Source organism: Ovis canadensis, chromosome 5, assembly GCF_042477335.2.
Source record: "Ovis canadensis isolate MfBH-ARS-UI-01 breed Bighorn chromosome 5, ARS-UI_OviCan_v2, whole genome shotgun sequence".
In the NCBI taxonomy this organism is placed as follows: domain Eukaryota; kingdom Metazoa; phylum Chordata; class Mammalia; order Artiodactyla; family Bovidae; genus Ovis; species Ovis canadensis.
The window spans coordinates 91,637,835-91,658,702 of record NC_091249.1 but is presented as its reverse complement, the minus strand read 5'-3'; the positions used below and the strand labels follow the sequence as shown (position 1 = coordinate 91,658,702).

Genomic DNA, 20,868 nt, shown 5'->3' with positions numbered 1-20,868 from the left:
ACCACAGATGAAAAAATAATAGCCCTCTTAGAAGGGTAGGATGGGGTGGGAGGTGGGTAGGAGGTTCACGAGAGAGGGGACATATGTATACCTACGGCTGATTCATGTTGATATATGGCAGAAACAAACACAATATTGTAAAGCAATTATCCTTCAATTAAAAATAAATTTTAAAAAATTAGAAGGAAATGGCAACCCACTCCAGTGTTCTTGCCTGGAGAATCCCAGGGACGGGGGAGCCTAGTGGGCTGCCGTCTATGAGGTCGCACAGAGTCGGACACGACTGAAGCGACTTAGCAGCAGCAGCAGCAGCAGCCCAATAGAGTTGATATTCCAACATGGGAAATAGCTAAAGAAATACAAAAAAGACTGAATTGAGAAAATACTGGTGTAATGGCAAGATTTTTAAATGCAAAATAGAAGTAATAAATACATTTAAAGGTTAATCCCCTTCCTCATTAAATATAGAGCTTAGAAGTTATCCGTATTTGTGTAGTACATTAATGAGTGGGGTGGAATAAGGAGTTGGATGCTACTTTGTTACCTGTCTCATTAAAATGGAAAATCCATGTGTACTAATGTAATACTGCAAATAAAATCCACTTCTTTACCTTGCTTTTGACACAGCTCTCAATGAATCAGGATAAATAACCAAGTTCATTATATGTTTCTACAAGAATTGTCAAAATATGAAGAAATAATAAAAACCAAGGATATGGAGTTTTTTTTTTTAAAGAACTTGGATAAATGAGAACACAATTTTCTATTTATTGGCAAACACTTGCTTTCAGTAGACCTATAATTCTATGCTAAATGTAAGGAATTCTGTTAATAGCTTAAAAATGTACAGAGCTCCAATTCCCTTAAAGGTGAAGTGTCATACTGCAATTACTTGATGAAATAAAATCATCGTAAAGCGTTCCTGTTTTAGAAGTGCTAGGAAAACCAGGATCAGATGTGACAGACATAGAATGAGATTAATAAATAACAACAATAATAAAAACTCAGCTCTAAACCACAGAAAACCAATTTTGAAACAATTACAGGCAACTATTATGGTGTGTCTCTAAACAGTTTAAGCTAAATTCCCTCAGCACAGCTCTGATGCCGATAATGTGCACTATGTATGCAGTTCACTGCACATACTTGAAAATGTACTCTGCTGTATTTTGTATTAATGAATAAGGCTACTGGCTTAATATACCATCCTTAACAATAGAATTGTTCACAAGTGTGAGGATACAACAATGTTTCCTTTGTGGCTTCACATCCAGAAGAGGGGTAATTTACTATGTGGGTGTTTTAAAGTTTTTGCTAAGACCTCTGTGGCTAGAGTTAAACCAGGACGCTTAAACTGCAGCCTGGAGTCAGGAGGGAGACTATGTACCAAGGGACCTGAATCTCCTTAGCCAAGATGGTGATAGTGCTTGTCAACGAAACGTGTTTATCCAAAAAAACAGTAGGAAAAATGGATTAGAGAAAGCTGAATAATGCTAGGTCACAGCTCTGGATAAAGAAAATATGCAAACTCAGCCAGGTCAGGTTTAGAATCCAATTCTACTCTGCCTAGGCTTTTCATAAACTCTCCACTTGCTGGGGGGAAATCTACATTCATGACCAGCTCTCATAAAAATAAAAGAACTAGAATATTGCAAGTGTATGTTGTAAAAATCTACTGCTAACAATGAATGCTATGAACAATCACCCACTTAGAAAAGTCATTCACCTCCACTAATTTTTATCTTTTTTCCTTTTAGTGTTTTATTGGACTTTACACACGTATGCCAAGAAAAATCAAAATTCATTATATAAAGTGATGTTACCAAGATAATAGTGAAAAAGGTGTCCAATATCTGGCTATTAATGAGTCTTTGACTGCACCAACTGACAGTTTCTTTTTAAGTTTCATATTAAAATCTTTCTGCTGTTAAAGCAATTATTTTTTTCCAAATCAATAACCATTTCTTCTCTTGACTTTCAGGAGTCCTGGTTTTGCTGTTTTTGTTTATTTTGAAACATGCTATTTAAATATTAGTTGTCACTGTTTTTGTTAAATAGCAGTATTTTAACTGATAACTCTTCTTTGGGTAAATATTCTGAAAACCACGTTTCCTTGGAGGACCATGAGTTTCTACCTCTGTAGTGAATATTCTTGAAAGATTTTGGAAATTCTGAAGTAGATGTCACAATAATTTTTTTTTTTTTTGGAAATAAAATAAAGATCTTTGGATTAAATTTGGTTTTTACTGGATTTGTAGCCTTAGGAAACTAATTCCTGAGCCTCATTTCTCACATTTGAAAAACATGAATAATAGCAGAAAGGGAATGTCTAGTCAGCCAGATTTTTTATTTCTCAATTTGAGTGTCTTTAAACAAGGCACCCACCCTCAATACCCTGCACTTAATTATCACAACTATACACCTTTTCTACCTGCCTAGATTCCACAGGTATTTGGCTTTCAACTTATGGTACCAAGGCCTGCTTCACAGAATGGGACTTCTCTTCCACCCCATCCCATTCCATTCTATTCCATTGAATTCTCCCCTAACCCACTCCACCCGACCCTAACCCATTCCACCCGACCCTAACCTACTCCACTCTATCCTAGCCTCTCATCTAGTCCATGGAGAGGTCAGATGATCAACCAGACATACATAAACTTCCAGGGGACTGGAGTAAGCACTGCCTTTCTGCAAATAAAATCCCATGGCAGACATACCTTACTCAGAGCATCCCCAGCAGAGTCCTGCATGCACAGCCGTGTGTCATGGCTGGGCCACAAAAGGAAGTGGACAAGGAGGCTGCATCTGCCTCAGCTCTGGCCTCCAGTGCTTCCCCTTCCCTTAGGAAAGTGTTGCCTTAGCCACTCTGTCCTTAGCTGCTTATGGTCTTTCTCCCATACCCCCTTCCTCCTTTCTTCTTCCCTTCCCACTGGCTGGCCCTCCCATTCGACACCGTGCTGCGTGTCTGCCTCCTTGGTCACGTGCCTCTCTGATGACTGCCTCTCTCTCATTCTGAATCCCTCTCCTTGCTTTTCAAAATGCTAACATTGCCAAGTTCATACTGGTGCTTTAATAAAGGTTTCATGTGACAAGCTCAGTGTCCTCGGAGAGCTTCCAGACTTTTTCACTGAATTTACCCTAGGCAGAGAGAAATGAACATATACCCCTGAGGGACCTGGGGGCTTAGCCCAAAGCGGCCCAAAGTAAGCCTGAAAGAGCTTTAAAGTATTGTGCTTTGTTTTAAAAATTCATGGAGATTTTTATATTCTGTTCTATAAATATCTCTGTATTTGTGCTACTATTAAAATAATATTTCCCCCAAATTGTTCAGTAAAATTGATGCTCCTGGAAGATGTGTCACGTTAATCCTGTGATATTTTGTGTATCTTGTTATACTATCATCTACCCTCCAGGATTTCATGTACCTAACGCAGGTCGAGGGAGAACTTCTCCTATTTCCTCTCCTGTGACTGGATCTATTAGCATAACATGCCTGGTCAACCTAGACACCCCCCTCAATTTTTCCCAGGGCAAGGAGAAGGGACTTAATCTTCTCGGCAAATTTAAAAGGAAAAACTGCTCACCCATAGCCCAGTCTCTGGCTGCCCCCTCCCCAACCCCTGCTCTGAGAGCCAGTTTCCCATGAGATGCACCAATACTACCCTGTTCCTCCAGATCATAATTTTTGGAAGGATCCGTCCATACTTTTGGTACAGTGCTAGAGGTTAGGGCAGGGTTTTTTCTCCAGGAAGGGGCTTTCTGGGGTGCATTTCTATGGGGTTCTGAATTCTGACTGTGCCTAGCAGAGCATGTTTTCCCATTTTTTATTATGAATATAAGTATCAGTCAACACAGTAAAATTTCACCTCATCTTCTTCCTCTTTTTATTTCTCTACTGGTTCAGAACTCTGAACTGCTGCTGATCCATGCTCCTCTGGAGTGTCTTGGTAACTAAGGAAGCAGCTGGCTTTTCTGTAAGCCTCCCCTACATCTAGAGTGGGATTCCTAGGTGGCACCAGTGGTAAAGAATCTGCCTGCCAGTACTTGAGATGCAAGAGATGCGGGTTCAATTCCTGGGTTGGGAAGATTACTTGGAGTAAGAAATGGCAACCCACTCTAGTATTCTTGCCTGGAAAATTCCTTGGACAGAGGAACCTGGTGGACTACAGTCACAGGGCAGCAAAGAGTCAGACATGACTGACTCATGAGTGACTAAGCATGCACTCTTGCCCTGGTGCCCTTATGTCTTGTTATGGGTTCTCAGGTCCCAGTTCTTTGACACAGCTAAGGCAGGTGACCAGGAGGAGCCCCAGTGGTGTCTGAGATGAATCCCCAAATCTGAGCTGTATGCTGTTACCAAGGTGTTAATTCACAAGCCCTCAATCAGGAGTATCAGCACTGAACAGGTAAGAGGTAATCCGCCCCATCCTGCAGTCAGGAAAAAACATATCTTGAAGCCTGGCACATATTAAATATTTCAATAAATGCCCTCCCTTCACCTTCTCTTCCCTGATTTGAGCTTCTGTGTCCCTAAGGGAAATATATCATTGATGTATTATATAGAAAACTATGTTTTCAAGAAGAAATCAACATGTTCCTCACATGGTAAGAAAATTCCCAGGTCTCCAACCCATCAGAGAATGTGTTAACCTCACCATGATAAGATACTGCTCAGCCAGAGAGCATTGCATTTGCTGCCATTTTCACAGAAAATATTCTACAGTGATTTGATGACAGGCTACAAAACTACATGTAGACATGGTCAGAGTTCAAGTTCTGCTTAATTACAGGCTGTCAGTTACCAAGTGGGAAGTTCAAAATGCAACAGTTAACCAACACGCATGCTAACCTCTTCCACTAGAAGAAAAAAACATTTTTTAAACAGCATTTAACATTTGCTACAAAGCCCTGGAAAGAAGCCAGAGGAAAAGAAACAATTAAAAGATCGTTTCAAGTGACAAATTTACTTGTCTGAGCAAACAGAAGGATGGGACTAGCATTTGGAATGTGTGAGTATCCCAAGGAGGTTGGCAGTAAAAACTCACCACAGAGAGAATTGACTGAATCCTTGTCACCACGTGGATGGTAGTGGAGGGCAGCCAGTGTGATAGGAAACCAGGGCCTGGGTGTGGTCCCACATGTTTAACCCCAGCTGTGCTGGCAGGCTACAGGCAGAGCTTTTCAGACTGGACAAGCAAACAGGAACTTCCGGTGACATTTGTCTTGAGTATACGGACTCAAAGGCCATATTGCTTTGGGTTCACATGGGGTCTTGTGAATACCCGAATGTTGCCATGTCTCAACACATCATCCATAAATGAAGCATCTTAACGGTATCTACTTCATGCTGTTCTCCTGAGTAGATACTGTTCTGAGGATTGCATGGCTTCACAAATATAAAAGCACTTAGACCCAGGCTGGACATGTAGTCAACACTATATGTGTTCACTACTATCATTTATGTCTATCCAAACTGAGAGGCTTAGGAAATCTTTCCTGAGTGGCATATCTGCATATTATAAAAGAATACTCACCTACTGATCTATATTTCTATTTTTGTATAAATCCATTAAAATTCCTGTCATTCTTTTCATAATGTTAATTATGCACAAGCCATCTAATTGAGTTTATACTGATATACTTGTGAATGAAAAATACTGCCTGCCATATCAGTAAACAAGGCTTCTGCTACCATCCATTCATCGCATTACAGCTGCCCCATCAGTGAACCCTGAGGGAGCAGGGTGACCCAGGAGAGAGGCAGGTTCTTGACACCCCACCCCCATCTAGCGGTCAGCCACTGCAGCCATCTCTGATGCTGCACCCTGAGGAGACTTAGGATGAGAAAGCACAGGACACCAGCCCCAGATAGCTGAGCTGCATGTCAAAGGAATGATGTCAATGAGACTAGGCTTTGCATCTTCCCACACACAGAAAAGTGCTAAATTCCTTAACTTGAGATATCTGGTTTTCTTTAATCAACAGTAATCTTTTGATGTTCCAACTACCTGGTCTTTGTTGCAAAATCTCCCATATACCATGAGTCCCCCATTGCCTCTTCAGTGCAGTCCCTCAGAGTTACCTAGATGTTGAGTCTTAGGCCTAAATCCTCAGTTTTGTCCACTGAATAATACATAACAATCAATTTTTAGGTTGTGCATTTTTTTCATTCGACATATCCTTGAAAGATAAATGTTTATAGCAATATGCAAAAACACATATGGAATCTTACATGCTAGAAAATTCTACAGTCCCAAATCCTTCCTTTTATTTTGCATATTTCAATTAATTCTTAACTTCCAGCTCCCCAAGTATGACATATTATGGAGTATAATTATTAACCAAGCCCTTCATCCCTGGTCACTACCTTTCATGAACTCCAAGCACATTAAAACCTGCACTGGATTATTTACTTGGTGATAAATACTAGACAACATATAACCAAAGGTTTCTTTGGGTATGGTCAACTTTTCCTACCAAACTATTCTGTAAACTCCTTGTAGATAAAGAACAAAATCACATATCTTTGTGTCCATGACATAGCCTGAGCCCATTAATCACTGACAGTTTATCACAGCTAACCCACATGGCTCTGTGTCTTGCATACTTTCTATATTTCAAGCACTTTACTAAGTATTTTATATGCATCACCTAATTTAATATCCATAATAATTCAGTATTCCCTTTTTACAGATAAGAAAACCAACACTTAGAATACTAAAGCACAAGACTGGTGGCAAAGTTATGATCCAAACACAGTTCACTTTCACCCCAGACCGTGATGCTCAGTATTTGAAACTGGTCAATTTAGAGATTGTCTCCATCATGTTCTTCTTCTAGCAGCATCTCCAACTCATTCTCATGCTATTGTTTAATTTGGGGTGTTTCTTATTTTGCTTGCATTTTAATGGTAGCTTTCTAACTACACTCTCTGTGTCTCATATAGCCTGTAGTGTGGCAGGGCCAGGGCACTGGGATTCTGAAAGATATTTGAAAAGGGTTTCAGGAAGGGAATGGAGAGCTCAGTACACCAGTGATGAATTCAGTTCACTTCCCAAACAAGGCTGCCTTCATTCAGAACCTTCTCTTCCCCATTCACTCATTCCACATACCTTTCCCAAGAGGTTCCTAACTTCCATCACTTGACTAGGTTCCACGGACATGGAAATCAATAAGGTATAGCTGTAGTACTTTAAAAAAAAAAAAACAAAACACCTCAGTCCGAAGAAGGAGCAAACAACACTTGTGAGCAATGAGTATCTAGGGGAAGTAATGCTTATTCCAGCAGGTTAGAACAAGTTTTGTGACTTAAAAAATACTAGCCCAGGGTCTTGAAGAACAGACCGGGACTTACTCTCAATCAATAACAGCATTTCTAGAGGAGAAAACTACTCCTAAAAAAGCAAAGGGATCAACAAAGGGTATGAATGTTTGGTTGTTCATTCATTCAAGCAGACTTGATTTAGTAAACTCTGTTGGCAGGCAACACATAGGACCCTGATATTACAAAGATGGACAGGGCATGTTCCCTGCCCTGGGAAGAGTTCATAGTACAAATGGGTAGATAAAAGTACAACACACGAGGAAATGAGCACTATAGAAGCAAATGGAACTGATGGTTACAGGGTAACAAGGCAAGAAAGAAAAGCCAATTCTGGCTACAGAAATTAGCAAGGACTTGGATGAGGTGCTATGAGCAGAGCCTTGGTGTCAACATTTCTGGTATAGAAGGAACAGTGGCATTTTCTGGACATAGTACATGAGGCCAATGCTTCTCAAAGTGTGGTCTACAGACCAGCAGCATCAACATTACCTGTGAACTTTTGAATCCATCATTACTCTGAGGATGAGCCCAGCAATTTGTATTTACAAGCCTTCCAGTATATTTGTGATTCCAGTTTAAGACTCTGCTGGGCCAGAACATAAAGGAGGAGGCAAGAGTTGGAAGGAAAATGGTATGCAATAACCTCTGATAGTAAACTGGGTAGGTTCATGGTGGTCCTTGTAAGCCAGGCTTGGAAATATAACTTTTTACCTAATAGTTACCTTTTTCTTTTTATTATGGATGATACTGTATCAAGTTTTTGCTCAGGTCATTTCATTTACCCTTCAGAGCAACTTCTTAAAACACTCTATTTTCGCTCAGTTAACATATATGGACTTAGAAGCACCTGAAGTCTATGCAAAAGTAATATTTCTACACAGCATCACGTATTGGTGTCTTCAGCATTAACTGCTTGGCTAAAATGTCTTCTATGGGAAGAGACCCTGTGCCACAGGGCTAGAGGGTTCCAAGTAGGTCCAAGGACTTAATGGTTATTTCCAGCCCCAGTGTCTACAATGATTGCCTGGGCAGCACTAGTATTTTGGTGACAAGGTCAATTGCCAAAGAGCACCTCATGGAGGAGTTTGGGATATGCCACTGCTTCGGTGAACAAAAAAGCACTAAAATGAGTATTTTAATGTGTTCACACCATCCAACACTTCACAGCATTAATGCAAGTGAATGTGAGCAGCCCTGAGACCAGAGGCTCATTAAAGTAATTATTCATTAGTGGCTTTTTTTTTCCCCTCTCTTTCGCTCTCTTTTTTTTTAAACTTGTACTTTAAAGGCAGGCCTTTCCTTTTCAACACCATTACTTTTCAACCCATTTAATGTTTCCTTGTAGGGTCACAATGTTAATTTTAAGGTTCTGTTCTAATGGCTTTCTAAATGACACTTTCATTGTGGTAAAATGAATGCATCAAGTCATTCTTGCAGGTAGAGATGTACTATTGACTCCTAGTTAGAAAGGTATGAAAATTTCCAAACTATTAATTTCAAAATGTATTAATAACCAGCATACTTAAAGAAAGTGAATAAAAGCAGTGCTGTTTTCACTAAAGCTATTTGGTGTTGGGAAAGCTGCATATAAATTGCTTTTTGCATCTCCTATAGACAATTGCCTTTGCTCAGTTTTGAAAACCTTTAATTCTCATTGAGAGCTGAGTTCTTAAAAGGGACCGTTTTTGCAGGAAGTAACAAATTTGGCAAATATTTCTCCTTCTGCTAACCTAACCAAATACTTATTATTGGCCTGAATCAAAAGTATTTGCCTTTCTTGGTCAAAGATGCCTTCTTGGTGGCAACATGTCACCTTGCTTTGTAAGTTTCATGTCCTGGGGCAGTTTTCAATTAGGCGTAAAGGCAAGTAAAGAAAATGCACCTGTGAATTCACTTCTATGAGTAGTGAATTCATGGTTCCACAACAAATGCACTGATTTTAGGGACTATCAAAATAGCTATGCATGAAAATGTAAGTCAAAATGAGAATAGTCTAGACCTGTAACCATCTACAGAAGTTGATCTCAGGCACTTAATAAGCCCAGTGTGCCAGGGAAATGTGACTGCCTAAAATTTTCCTTCCCTGCACAACTGAAATTTAGTTTCTTAAAAATTTTTCTAATTGAAGTACAGTTGATTTGCAATGTTGTGTTACAACTGAAATTTAAAATGATAATCCTCAGGGTTTTCTTTGATGTAGTTTTTAAGGTAAAATAAAATGGATATGGTTTAGCTTAGAAATTAAATCAACAAAAAGTTATAATTTGCAAATACATTCCAAGCAATTCTGTATGGTGATATTGTTCCAGGTGTATTTGTTTTTATTAATAATTATTACATTGTCAGCATTCTTCCTATTAGATATGAATGTTTCTTTTTGTTTGCATTTTTCTACTTTATACTTCTTCCTCATCTCAAATGGGTAAAGAGGGATGTGCAATCGGGGAAATATACATCGTGTGCTTTTCTCTGATTTTATTTATATCGTTTAACATAAAGATGAAATTAACATCAAAAATATTTAAAGGGAGGAAAGATGTCACAAAAGTGCACGCTGAGGCAAACATATGACAACAAGGACAGCCTAACCAGTTGCCAAGAAAGAGAGAATCTGGAAGTAGAAGAGGGAAGACGTAGGATCGGGTTTGTGCCCGCTGGTAGAGACTCCTCCTTTCCCAGCGGCATCCGCCCAGAAATATGCCTGATCATCTATTTATAACACTCGCCTCCCCAAACCCACGCTTACATCCTCATATCTGTGTCCTGGTTTGCCATATTTTAGGACTGACTCAAGTTCTATATCTATATTCGTTAAGAATTCTCAGCTGCTCTGGATATGTGTATGGCATTTTGGAGAATGCTTCAAATCCGATTAACTATGGCACCTGATATCTTCGAGTCATGAGAAGTCTGGGGGCGGGAAACACACAGGTCAAGACAAAAGTACACATTCCCTGCTTGTGCACATACTTTCAACTAGAAATGCATTTGATCCCATGGACTTGTCACGTAGGGGTTGAGAGAGGAATCTGGAGACAGATTGCCTGATTAAAGCCTCCTCTGTCCCTTCTTAGCAGTGTGATGTGGGACAAGTGATTTACCATCTACTGAGCCATTTCAGTAGAATTAGTAATTCTTACTTGAAGAAATCTGAGAATTAATTTAGAAATTGTGTGTAAAAAGACTTAGGGGTAGTGCCTAGTATAGAACTGGTATCTAATCCAAATTAATCATCATCCAATAGTACCAAGCAAGCTGCATTCTGAATATTCTAGTCATTGACAAATAGTTCTATATACATTTATATACACATGTCTATAGGGATAATTAAAGTTATGAGTCAGCTTAAGAAAAATCAGAGGATATAGCCACTAACTCCAAGAAAAGTACAGGGAAAATAATTATACAAAAGTATCTTGTTAAATTGGCTCTATGGCTTTCTGTGAGAATCAAACAGATTTAGGGTCTCCTGACACCTATATAGCATGAAAGGCACCAACTCTGCTCACACTCCTTCCTGACTGGGTCTGGACCGAATTACAGATGTTCAGTTCTCTCTGGAACAGGCCACGCCTACACCCATACTTTGGGTTTGCAGCACACATCAGAGTCTGTGACTGTGAATTTATCTTACTGATGACTGACTCCCTCTGCATGCTGTAACTCTGTGAGGGTGGTGGTTATGAATCCCTCTTCTTTCAATCCATATTTGTCTTTGGCATCTCGCTGCCACACACTCCTCCCCAGGTCCATACATCACAGCTCTACCAACATCTTGCAACAGTGGTTCTCATACTTTAGGGCACATCAGAATCACCCAGAGGCTTATTTAAATACAGATGGCTGGGGGCTTCCCTGGTGACTCAGGGGTAAAGAATCCATCTGCCAGTGTAGGAGACACGTGTTCAACCCTTGATCCAGGTGGATCCCACAGGCCAAGGAGCAGCTAAGCCTGTGTGCCGCAACTACTGAGACTGTGCTCTAGAGCCCTGGAGCCACAACTACTGAACCCACATGCCCTAGGACCGGGACACTGCAACCAGAGAAGCCTCCGCAATGAGAAGCCCACGCACTGCAACTAGAGAGCAGCTCCTGCTTGCAGCTATAAGAGAAAAGCCAGTGTAGCCACGAAGACCCAGCACAGCCAAGAATAAATAGATGATTATACATACAGACGGCCAGACTCCACCCTGAAGTTTCTGATCAACCCAAGGAGAAGCCGCACTTCTAATCAGTTCCTAAGTGATGCTGCTATTGCTGTCTCAGGAGCCACTCTGGACATCGTCCTGAAAGCTGATTGGATGCCTGGTCCTACTGTGAGGAAACACCATACATTTTTCAAAGCAGCACCAAAGAGTTTTAACCAAATGCAGATGCTTGTGATAAAGTCACATCATTTGAAGCACTGTCTAATCATTACAAGATGATTTTTCTTTTTTTTTTTCACATTTAACCATCTTCCATTCTAAAAATAATGAAAATAATAACACTAGAAATAGCATGCATAGCTGATGGAGAAACCAGCTGTCATTTACTGAACACTGGCTATTGCCAGACATTGCCCAGGCCCTTGACATTGGTGACTCTCTCATATGCAGATGTTCATGCACTGCCACTATTAGAAGCTCCCCAGGATAGGAAATGGAATCTTTATAACCCTCACAGCATCCAGCACACTGCTTTGCTCATAACAGATGTTCAGGGAAGTTTTACCAAAGGAAGGAAAGAACAGCATATCGGAAATTAAAAATAAAGCTCCAATGCCCAATTCTACAAGCCACACGCGATCATTAATGTGGGAGGCAACCATACAGGGGAGGTGTGTGTGTGCTGGATGCCTATCCTAGGCAGGGCTTTATATAAAGTCATTTTTATATCCATTTTGACCTGCAATTTAGGAGGGGGAGTAAGGCAAATACATAAATAATTATATCCCAAGATGCACATAAAACAGAACTATACAGACAAATTGCTATGGGAGTCACAGCTTAATATTAGGGAGATGGACTCAGGATAGTACATTGCAACATCTTTCTGTCCTTATGAAAACATTTATGGGTTTTGCTTTTATCTTAGAATCCTAACATTTTAAAGATGAGAAGTATCCAACAAATAACCTGTTATCTAACCCTTTGGCTTAACAGATGAGGAATCTGAGATCATGAGAAAAGTTGAGCCCAAGAAGACATAGTGAGCCTTGGAAAACCCACATTGCTTCACTCGCAGACAGGTGGTGTTCTTAGCCAGACAAAAGTGATAGCATCTGAAGCTGTATTCCATACAGAGACCATTGGTCCACATTACACATGAAGGCCTGGAAATACATATTTACAACGATTAAAAAAAAAAACAAACAAAAAAAAACCTTTTACTAATTCTGGGCTTAAACCAGATTTATTTGAAATTACATGATCTAACTAATCTACCTGTCTCAACAGAATTTGAAAATTCACTACTGATGAGTTAAAAGTTCTGGAAGGTGGCTCTAGCTATAACTTGCTCTAGGTATAATTTTTCTTTTTCTGTACTTTTGGCAGAATCATTTCCTTTCTGCATATACCTACATATACCTTTAAGAGGAAGCAGAATTAAAAATTTATTTATCTTCTTTTGAGGAAGAAAATAGTACACAGGGAGATTAAAAATGCAATATTTTTGGAGCTTAAATAAATATAATTTTAGAGAAGAATATGAGGCATCCTTTTAAAGTGGGTTTTCCCATACATGTCCAGGTGTACCCAGGTGTATATACTTGGGAGATGCACTGCAAAGTGATCTCAGGGGTCCATTTATTCTGAATTCCTCCCTTATGAGTTACATCACTGGCTTATTGCAACTCAAAATAGGCTTTAAGATCATGGGTCAGCAAGAGAGAAGCAAGAACAACCAGAATCTGGCCTGTTTCTAGAAAGAATCCCATAGGAATAAAAGCCTCAACTCAAAACATAAGAATTTTCTTTGAAGTAGATGAACACATGATTCTGCAGATAATAATTAAATGATTCCTTTTTCACTTCTTCCTCAGGTATTACTTTGCACATCAATACAAGTTTCTGGTAATTTGTTGAGAAACATTTTAGGCACGGCCCGCAGTTTTATACATCCAGGTCAGAAACACCACCTGAGGGTCCATGAAATCATGTACAACAAGACCCACCTTTTAGGAGGAGAACTGGCTCTGGGAATAGGCATATCTTGATGATTTGAGGGGCACACAAAGTCCTTGACTTCCTCCAAATGTATTACTTTCAATTAGCTACACTGTTGACCTCCAAATCTACATAGCTTCCTAATTCTGCCGTTAGTCATTCCATTGAGTTAGGTATTAACCATCAAAGGTCGCCATTAAAGTGTATACATGCTATGCTGAAGGGGAGTGTGGACCATTAACATCCATTTACACATTTGCCAGGATTTATTAGGCTCATAAGCTGTCACTTGAGAGCATTGCCTATAAAGAACAGAATGTGTGGGACAGGTCAATCAGCTTGGGGAGGTGAGAGTGAGAGAAGGAAGAAATGGAAAGGATGAGGCAGTTAATGGAATACATGCAACTATTCAGTGGGGCAGCCTGAAAGCTGGCTGCTGTAAACCCTAGCAGAAAATAGGAAAAAACTGCCAAATAAAATAAAAGGCTTAGCATAACACTCGAGCACATGAATCTTGAAAGATTCACTTCGTTTTACTTGTTACTTATAATTAGCAAGGTACTTACATAAATTGGGACCTCAGGGCTCAAAAACTGAAAATCCTAGGGATGCTTTACCACAGTTCGGGTTTCAGCCATAGATTTATTTATCAACTAAGGTATGTGGAAAGTATCCATGAGGTTGAATAGAAGACCACGGGAAGAAATCTGAAATCAAGTAATCTAATCTCTCTGCCTCATTTTATCCATCTGGAAATAAAATATAACTATAGCTATTTCCTACCAATTCTCACAGGGTTGGTAGAAGATTTAAATGAGCTTCACAATCTTTTTTGAGATTCTCAAGAAGCTGCTTGCAATATATCAAAGTATTTAAACTGTGTTCCCCATTGTATAAATTCAAAGTACTTGTCAGCACCCCATGAATGTTTTACTAAGGTCACCTGAAGGAAACACACTTATTCCAGGTTACTATTTTCCACTCTAATCTATATAGAGCAAAGTTTTTGATCCTATCAGCTGTTTGATCTTGTCAGTTATAATCAAGGAGTTTCCTATAAAAAGAAAGAAAGAGTTATGTATTCCTGGAGACTTTCAAAAGCACACTGCATTAAGCAAGTGGAGACCGAGGGGTTAGTCTCTCACTTTTCTTTTGCCTGGGGCCACTGAGAAAGACCCAAGACTCTTTTCCCTGAGAGACGGCGGGGCGGGGTACCTAATCTGGACCCTGCCTGACTCCCTCATCCTGCCAGGTCCTACCGTCTTGCTCACTCATGGTGCCCTGGCCCTGCAGGCTTTCTTTCTGTTCCTCAAACACTCACGTTCCTTTTAGCTTAAAGTCTCCGCTCGCTCTCTGTACTGCCTGGTGTTCCTTCTGTCATTTCCTCTGTCAGATCTTGGCCCCAAAGGCTCTTTCTTCTCATTCAAGTCTCAGCTAAAAAGTCCTCTTTTTTGAGGCAATTCTCCTGACCGGCTGCCCCAGTACTCTGTTTGGGTTTCCCGTCACCATGCCCGAGCCTCTTGTTGTTTCCATAATCTTCAACTGCCATCTAATAGTGCCCTCCTCATTCACTCATGTGTTACCCACCTCCTGCTGGAAGATGGTCTCCATGAAAGCATGGGCCTTGTCTGCCATGTTTTCTTTTTTTTTAATTGAAGCAGCGTTGCTTTACAATGTCCTGTTAGTTTCTGCTACACAATAAAATGAATCAGCTATATGTAGGCATGCATCCCTTCCCTCTGGAGCCTCCAGCCTCCCCCATCCCGCCCCTCTGGCCATCTCAGAGTGCCCAGCCAAGCTCGCTGCACTGTCCAGCAGTCTCCCACCAGCTGTCTGTTCTGCACATGGCAGTTTATGTATGTCAGTGCCACTCGCCCAGTTCATCCTGCCCGCGCCTTGCCATCCCGCATGTACACACATCTGTTTTCCATGTCTGAGTCTCTATTCCTACCCTGTAAATAGGTTCACTTGCACCAGTTGTTAAAAGTTGGAAGTCTAACACTAAATAAAAAACAATGTAAGAAAAGGTGATCTGAACATGCAGTCATTCTAGGCAAATATGATAAATAAATGAATGAATTATCTCAGCCTTGGGAACTCTGTGACATGGTTTTCTTTGCAGCCATACTCTTAACTGGATCAGTGATCTTTGTCAAGTCCATTAATATTACAGGCTTGGAATCTTTATCCTAGGGATGGATATATGAAGCATATGTGTTTCTGCTCCACCCTGCTGCACCCATGATGGGCATCTTTAGTTGATCTTGTCACTCTTCCACCCAGCCATATGGGGCTCATATTCTTTGTCAACACAACACCCCAAGCAGCCACTATTAAGACTTTGCTGATAGCATTTGAGATACAAACTTTTCTGCCACCATGCTATTAAGTGATTTCTAATGATCCTTTCAGGCTCTGCTCAAATATCTATGATTTAAGAAAAGAGTCAAAGAAAATAATAATCTTACCAAAAGTTATAAAATTTCTGTTCACACCTCAGGACCTAGCAAGACGGTGGCAAGAAGCACTAGGAAGGAATCTAAGTTTACAATGTCCTAGGATGTCATGAATGTCTCAGAGAGATAACATCTGATGACTATGCATTTTCCCTCCTGAAGATTGAGAAAGGTGCGATAAGACACTGAAACACTGTGAGAAACGTAAACCTCCTTTTTGTACTTTTTTTTTATTCAATTCAAACCCCATTCCAGGGCTCTCCCTGGTGGTCCAGTGGTTCAGACTCTGTGCTCCCAAGGGCAGGGGGCACAGGTTTGATCCCTGGTTTAGGGAACTAGGATCCCACATACCACAGTTAATGAATCAATTGATACAAATTTTCAAAATTAAAAAAAATCCCATTCTGAGATAAGAGCCACTATGACTTCGTTGGCATCCTGCTAGTAACCATGTCCATATCCATCTGTACCTCCTCACTGCTCTTAAGGTGATGAGTTTCATGGCTCATCATCTTTCAGTGGAGAACTACCAATCTGGGTTTTCAGCCTTGTCTAGTTTGGTCTTTTCCCAGCCTTTCTTCCACACAACATGAGACCACAGTTTATCAATGAAAATTCCTATCTCTCCATCCATATCACTCCCTGACTGAAAATGTTCCAATGGCTTCCTTTCTCTTTCAAGGTAGTACCGACACTCTTTACCCTGAGCTGCAGATTCCTTCCTGACCCAGCCATGCCATGGCATTTATTTCCCTCAACATGCTCCTTGCTAGTCTCCAAGGCTAACTTCTTTTTCTCTGTGGCCAGTGTTTCCTGCCCCAACCCAGCCAGCCTGCCTCACCTAAGATGCTACTCACACACCACCTACCCTGCAGGTCTTCTCTACCTTCAAGCCCCTTGCTCAGGTTGAGATGTGAGCTTCTCAATAGAAACCTATTACAGTGTCTACACTTATGACATCACTTGTCACTTTATCTTATAATTGCATTTCATTTTCCCTCCTCCCACAGACAGAGTTCTTGGGAGCATAGAAGTACCAGTATCTCTGCTTCCTCAGTGGACATCACAGTTGTCTCCATGTGTTTAATACATAGGAACTCAAAAGTGCATTTTAAATGTGACCTATTTCCTGCTTTGGAGGTTTGTCTGTCTCTGATGGGTTTTTTAGGTTGTTGTGATAAGTCACCAGCACTTCGCAGAGTGCTCATGACATATTATATACTCACTATGCATCTCGGTGGAACCTGCATCCCTCACCTTAGGGTTTCCATGGTGGCTCAGTGGCTAAAGAATCTGCCTGCAATGCAGGAGACCTGGTTCAGTCCCTGGGTTGGGAAGATCCCCTGGGGGAGGAAATGGCAACCCACTCCAGTATTCTTGCCTGGAGAATTCCATGGGCAGAAGAGCCTGGAAGTCTATAGCCTATGGGGTTGCAAAGAGTTGACACAACTGAGTGAGCATTTATTTTATTTTTATGCATATTAAACACTTGAATAGGTTATTTTCATGTAAAAATATAGTGACATCTGTTACGTGTCAGGCAATTTTCTACATATTTTTAAAACATTAACTAATTTTATTTGTATTTGAGTTGGGTACTATTCATTTCCTCATTTAGAGATAAGGAAACTGAGGCAGAGAGAAACTAAGAAATTTGCACAGGGTAACAAGGTTAATGGGCAGAGGGGACAGGGAGCAGGGATGTGTGACAGGTGACTTTTGGAATGGATGTATGCATACGTGAAAACAGGGATCAGTCATGGTTGGGGTCTCTGATGGTTGCATTAAGTGGACCCTATCATTAGAACTAGGCAACCCCTTGTCAGCACTTTCTACCTTTGCAATCAAAAAGCCTAGCTTTTCTTATAATACTATCTCAAGTCCTTCTCCAGAATAAACTGTGAAGGATGAGAACTCCTTGAGAAAGGCTGAAAGGAGACAAAACAAAATATAGAGAGCTCTGCACTGCCCTTGCTAGGCAACATCTGCTCCCTCCCTCCCCCTTCACTTGTGATATATTGGCACATAAGCACATTGATACTCATGAGAAAAATTACAGTCATCAAGGTTATCTCCCCAAGAAGCAACTCTCTTTCTTTATTAATATGCTTCAGATTGTCGCAACACTACAAAGCTCAAAATAAGTTTTCTTTGATCAATAAATTGTAGGCTGAGAAAGAAAATACTAATTTTCCATTTCTTTGAGACCCAGCACTAATACATAACAGAGCTTTCCAAAAGGGTTTTCAGAAACCTGATATAGAATTATCTGAAATTACACTCGACCATCCCAACAAGATCATTCTGATCTCTGCCACTTTAGAGAGGTGTCTTTTGTACTTGGCAGGCATTTTTTTAATGTAGAAATCTTCATGTATAGATACATTTTTCTATTTAAGTGTAAGCTGGGCAAAGAAAGCATTCTACATCTCTAAGTCAGTCCCTAAGAGAAAGATCGTTGAACTCTCTCTACCCTGTCAATTTTGGGCTTCAAAACATGCCCCTTTCACCTCCAAGAGGAACTTCATTTTTAATCCAATATACAAAGGAATATTAAACCTTGCCTTCCATGCAATAAAAAGGTGTCAAATGATGTCAAATAGCCTGCACACTGGAAGAACGCTAGGAATAAACAGGAATAGTCATGAAAAAATAAAAGCAACTCTACTTGGAGGCACATTTAATCACACATTGAATCAGAGGCAGTGCCCCACAGAAGAACTGGATTCTTAGTCCTTGGGTTGGACTGTGACACTAGTTTTGCCAAGGGATTTGGTGGCTTATTTAAACTCTCAAAGTTTGCTTGGTTGTCTAATCTCTAAAACAGTGGTTCTCAACTGGGGACAATTTTATCCCCTTGGGGACTTTTAACAATTCCAGACATTATTTTTGTTGTCGCAACTGTGGGGTTGGGAGAGGAGTGCTATTGGCATCTAGTGGGTAGAGCCAGTGAAGTTGCTGAGCATCTTACAAGGCATCTGGCAACCCCTATCCACCCCCAACAAAGAATTATCTGGCCCATGTTGAGAAAATCTGCTCCAGAATAAAGTAGAATTAGATGACAAACACTCAAGATTCTATTATTTTTTGGTGGTTTTTGTGATTCTAGGAGGTATGGTCCAAACACTAGACCCATTTCTTTCTAAGTTCCATGAGCATGACAAATTTGGGCTTTCACCATATTTTTGTTTAGGGTCCCTCATTTCTATGATGAAAGATCACAGAGATAAAGCCAAAAAGTTTATCAGGTCAAAAAGGTTCTGTGAATCATTCTACAAATACTTATTGGGGACCTTCTATGTCCCCATAATTTCGTGAGGCTCCATAACACAGTCATGATCAACTGATGAAGTACTTAACAGTATCCCTGACTTCTAATCTGGAGCATCTTTAACACAGATTCAGTAGACTGAATTCCTCAGGTTCCATGAACTGTGTATGGAATAGGGACGGATTTACTACCATCCCTACTTAGAATTATCATCAAATAAACCATTCTATTGGTAAAGCTTAAATTCTTAATTTCAAAGATAAAAGACTCTATTTGTTTTTACAGATAGATACTTTCATGTGAAATTAGCTATGGTACGGTAAGTCTTATAAAAATCAAGCTAATGGAAAGGCCAGACCAACGGAAAGAAATTAGTGAATTATAAAACAGCTAGTGGAACTCAATATGGTCATATTAAAATCTTCTGATTATTACAGATTTTGATGTGTGTTGTTCTGTATGTTTATTTTGACTGTTTAATGATGGTATGCCATATGTATTACATATGTGTGGGGCTTTTTGTTTTTGTTTTTGGCTTTTTAATGTATTTGCATAAGATACATCATGTTTTTTTTAATTAAATAAAAAATTTTAATTAAAAAAAAAAGGAAGAAGGCTAGGGCTATTTTACACTTCTAAAACACTTTTCACTATTTTAATAAAATGTTTTCATGTATAATATCACAAATCTTTAAATTAGTGTTGAAATAAGAGTCCTACCTATTATTTTACCCATTTCATAGGTGAAGAAATTGAGGTTCAGAGGCAGGGTACCCTGAATAAAGCTACAAAAATGTTGGAGTAAATGAATATGTTAATGAAAAAACTAATGACTTATAACAACTGTATCGAATCTCCAGCTCAAGTGATGGGCCATGGTGGCCACAAAAATGCACTGCCCACATCTCTCCATGTGGCAGCAAATCTCTGTTATCTGTGAGGATCCACAACCACATTCACAGAGTCCTTGCTTTTTCTGGAATGCTCTCAACCAATGACTGCACAGGCCTCCTCCTATAGGACACAGAGCTTCACAGGATGACTTTAGCAAGAGGACTTTGCATCAAACTGCTCCTAATTGTCTTACAACTGTGCCGCAGTCTAAGACTTTCTTAGTAGTTGCATCTTCCTTCCACCACTTCTTTCTCAGGTGTCGGACCGACATTATGGTTTGAAAGCTTTCTCTGCCACTCCTGCTCCTTCTCCTTGTCCTTCACAGATGTTTCCTTCCATTAGTCTCCTGCATGTGTAATTTCATCACAGCATCTTCTTCTCAAAGTATCTCAACTAATCCTAAGAAGGCAGGCCTTCTCTGCCTCATGTAGGAATAAGCATTATCAGAGAGACCTTCCCATGCACCAGGTGATGTGTGAATTGCCTTATAAGTACCTCATTTCATTTTCAAAACAACTTAACTTAGTGTGTATGTATTCCAATTTTATAATCGCAGAACTGTACCAAGATCTCTCAGCTATTTCCTGGCAAACGTAGGCTTCCATCTAGGCAGTATGACCCTGTAGACCCAAGCTATCTTAACCATGATGCTAAACTTCCTTAACCACTTTTATTTATCATAGGTAAACATTACTACTAAAGCATGTTTAATGCATCCCCTAATTAAAATTCTTTTTTCAACATTGCTTATGCTATTTTTTCTTACACTAT

General features: G+C 40.0%; 1 protein-coding gene across 2 annotated transcripts in view; it reads right to left on the bottom strand.

Moving 5' to 3' along the window:
* The window catches only part of LOC138440471 (teneurin-2-like), a 319,019-nt gene that overhangs the window by 250,221 nt on the left and 47,930 nt on the right, over nt 1-20,868 (bottom strand). Inside the window, exon 1 of one of the 2 annotated variants that reach the window (XM_069590030.1) lies at nt 2,721-2,939. The exons of the other annotated variant lie outside the window; for it this stretch is intronic. The gene's annotated coding sequence lies outside the window, so the exon portion shown is untranslated. Of the gene's footprint in view, nt 1-2,720; nt 2,940-20,868 lie in introns of those variants that run through there. 2 annotated transcript variants of the gene reach the window in all.